The sequence below is a fragment of the Lathyrus oleraceus genome, chromosome 1 (genome assembly GCF_024323335.1).
Source record: "Lathyrus oleraceus cultivar Zhongwan6 chromosome 1, CAAS_Psat_ZW6_1.0, whole genome shotgun sequence".
Lineage (NCBI taxonomy): Eukaryota > Viridiplantae > Streptophyta > Magnoliopsida > Fabales > Fabaceae > Lathyrus > Lathyrus oleraceus.
In genome coordinates, this window is record NC_066579.1 from 384102832 (window position 1) to 384106450 (window position 3619).

A 3619-nucleotide genomic window follows, 5' to 3' on the forward strand; every position below is an offset into this window, starting at 1 on the left:
GATCAGTGTAAACGATTATTTTAGCTCTGACTAAGTAGGAACAAAATTTATCTAGTGCAAATACTACTGCTAAAAGTTCTTTCTCGGTCGTGGCGTAATTCATTTGTGCTTCATCTAGAGTTCTACTCGCATAATATATGACGTGAAGTTTTTTATCCTTTCGTTGTCCTAAAATAGCGCCTACGACGTAGTCACTTGCGTCACACATTATTTCGAATGGTTCATTCCAATCCGGGGTCTGCATTATGGGCGCGGAGATCAATGCTTGTTTAAGTGTTTGAAATGCTTCTAAACATTTATTGTCGAAGATGAATTCATCATCTTTCATTAATAATCCGGTTAAAGGTTTAGTTATTTTAGAGAAATCTTTAATGAATCTTCGGTAAAAACCGGCATGTTCTAAGAAGCTTCGTATTTCTCTCACAGTTTTCGGAGGTTGAAGGTTTTCGATTACTTCTATTTTGGCTTTGTCTACTTCGATTCCTCTATTTGATATGATGTGTCCTAAAACAATTCCTTCTTGTACCATAAAGTGACATTTTTCCCAATTAAGTACTAGGTTTACTTTTACACATCGTTCTAGAACTCTTTCTAGGTTTTCAAGACATTCTTCAAAACTTTGTCCGCATACGGAAAAGTCATCCATAAAGACTTCCATGATGTTTTTGAGAAAATCGGCGAATATTGCCATCATGCACCTTTGGAAAGTTGCAGGAGCATTGCACAAGCCAAACGACATTCGTCGATAAGCGAAGGTACCAAAGGGACATGTGAACGTTGTCTTTTCTTGGTCATCAGGATGAATTGGTATTTGAAAGAAGCCTGAGTAACCGTCTAGATAGCAGAAATGAGAATGCTTGGCTAGTCGTTCTAACATCTGGTCTATGAATGGTAAAGGAAAATGATCTTTTCGGGTTGCTTTGTTTAGCTTCCTATAGTCAATGCACATTCTCCATCCCGATTCAATTCATTTGGTTATAGTTTCTCCGTTTTCATTTTCGATCACTGTTATACCTCCTTTCTTTGGTACTACGTGTACAGGACTAACCCATTTGCTATCGGATATAGGATATATGATACCTGCCTCTAATAACTTTGTTACTTCTTTCTTCATTACCTCACTCAGGATCGGGTTTAGTCTCCTCTGATGTTCCCTAGAAGTTTTACAGTCTTCTTCTAGCATGATGCGGTGCATACAAATAGAAGGACTTATCCCTTTAAGATCGGTGATGTTGTATCCTAGTGCGGTTGGATATTTTCTTAAGATATGTAGGAGTTTTTCGGTTTCAAGTTTTCCTAGGTCTGCATTGACTATCACCGGTCGTTCAAGTTCTAAGTCTAGGAATTCATATCTCAGATTTTTGGGAAGTGTTTTCAGGTCGAGAGTTGGTTTCTTGAGGCATTGTGTAGGATCCGATGTTATTGCTAAACATTGGTTCAGTCTGTCTTCTACACGATAGTCGGATAAATCGTCATTTTCTAATTCTGTTTCTTTTATGCATTCGTCGATGATATCCATGAAGTAACATGTGTCATCTATTGCAGGTGCTTTCAAAAATTTGGAAAGAATGAACTCAATTTTCTCTTCTCCTACTTCGAAAGTGAGTCGTCCTCGTTTTACGTCTATGATAGCACCAGCGGTTGCTAAGAAGGGTCTTCCCAATATAATGGGGGTAACTTCATCTTCTCTTATGTCCATAATTATAAAATCTGTGGGAATGTAGAATTGACATATGCGCACGGGAACGTTTTCAAGAATTCCTACGGGATATCTAACGGAACGATCTGCTAATTGCACAGACATTTTAGTTGGTCTTAATTCTCCCATTTCAAGTCTCTTGCATATGGACAAGGGCATAACACTGATACCGGCTCCTAAATCGCACAAAGCTTTATCTATGACAAATTTTCCTATATGACAGGGTATAGAGAAACTACCAGGATCTTTAAGTTTAGGAGGCATATTTTGGATTATTGCGCTACACTCAGCAGTGAGTGTAACGGTTTCGCTATCCTCAAGTTTCCTTTTATTAGATAAAATTTCTTTTAAGAACTTAGCATATGAAGGCATCTGTGTAATAGCTTCTGTAAAAGGAATGGTGACATTTAATTGTTTCAGTAGGTCAACAAATTTCTTAAATTGGCCCGCGTCTTTGGTTTTAATTAGCCTTTGAGGGTAAGGGATAGGTGGTTTGTAAGGCGGCGGAGGTACATAAGGTTCTTTGTTTTCTACGGTTTCTTTATTACACCCTTCCTTTTCCTTAGGTCTACCTTCTTCCTCAGTTGACTTTTTAGAGTTTTGGTTCTCAATCCTTGGGTCAGACGGTCCTTCTACCTCTGTTCCACTTCTTAGTATAATTGCATGAGCGTGGCCTTTCGGATTAGGTTGGGGCTGTCCAGGAAATGTACCAGTTGGGGCAGCAGTAGGCGCTTGTTGTTGAGCTACTTGCGAGATTTGTGTTTCCAGCATTTTGTTATGGGTAGCCAGGGCATCTACTTTACTTGCTAGTTGTTTAATTTGTTCGCTAGTGTGTACATTCTGGTTTAAGAACTCTTTATTGGTTTGCTGTTGAGAAGCTATGAAGTTCTCCATCATGATTTCTAAATTGGATTTCCTAGGAACGTTATTGTTAGGTGTAGATGGGTCGGCTTTTGATATCCAGGAGGTATAGTTGGGGCTTGACTGGGAGCTTGACCTGGTGCGTATAAAGCGTTGTTACTTTTATATGAAAAATTAGGATGGTTCTTCCAGTTTGAGTTATAGGTATGCGAGTAGGGATTTCCTTGAGCATTGTTCACCTGCTCTGCTTGGATTCCTGTTAGGAGTTGACAATCTGTAGGAGTGTGACCTTGAATTCCACAGACTTCGCAATTTTGAGTTACGGCAACCACGGTGGCTGGAGGTGATACATTTAAATTTTCAATTTTCTGGACAAGAGCATCCACTTTTGCATTAACATGATCAAGGCTACTTATCTCGTACATGCCCCCTTTTGTTTGAGGTTTTTCTACCATTGTTCGGTCGCTTCCCCACTGATAATGGTTTTGGGCCATGCTTTCGATAAGTTGATAAGCGTCAGCGTAAGGTTTATCCATAAGCGCACCACCGACAGTGACGTCTATTGTTAACCTTGTGTTGTACAAGAGACCATTATAGAAGGTATGAATTACTAACCAGTCCTCTAAACCATGGTGTGGACAAAGTCTCATCATGTCTTTGTACCTTTCCCATGCTTCGAAAAGAGACTCGTTATCTTTCTGCTTAAATCCATTTATCTAGGCTCTTAACATAGTTGTTTTGCTTGGAGGAAAATATCGGGCAAGAAAGACTTTCTTCAACTCATTCCATGTGGTGAGTGAGTTGGAGGGAAGAGACTGAAGCCATCTTCTAGCTTTATCTCTTAACGAGAAAGGAAAGAGACAAAGTCGAATTGCCTCTGAAGTGACACCATTAGCTTTAACAGTATCAGCGTATTGGACAAATACGGATAAATGAAGGTTTGGATCCTCGGTAGGATTTCCAGAAAATTGGTTCTGTTGCACTGCCTGCAACAACGAAGGTTTAAGTTCGAAGTTGTTTGCTTCGATTGCAGGTGGAGCAATACTCAAATGCGGCTCA

The 3619-nt window shown here is 39.6% G+C and overlaps 1 non-coding gene across 1 annotated transcript; it reads left to right on the forward strand.

The window, feature by feature from the left end:
- The first annotated feature begins 3184 nt into the window (after nucleotides 1-3184).
- LOC127116193 (small nucleolar RNA R71) lies at nucleotides 3185-3291 on the forward strand. The gene has a single exon (XR_007801165.1). It is a non-coding gene; the product is annotated as a small nucleolar RNA R71 (small nucleolar RNA).
- The last annotated feature ends 328 nt before the right edge of the window (nucleotides 3292-3619 follow it).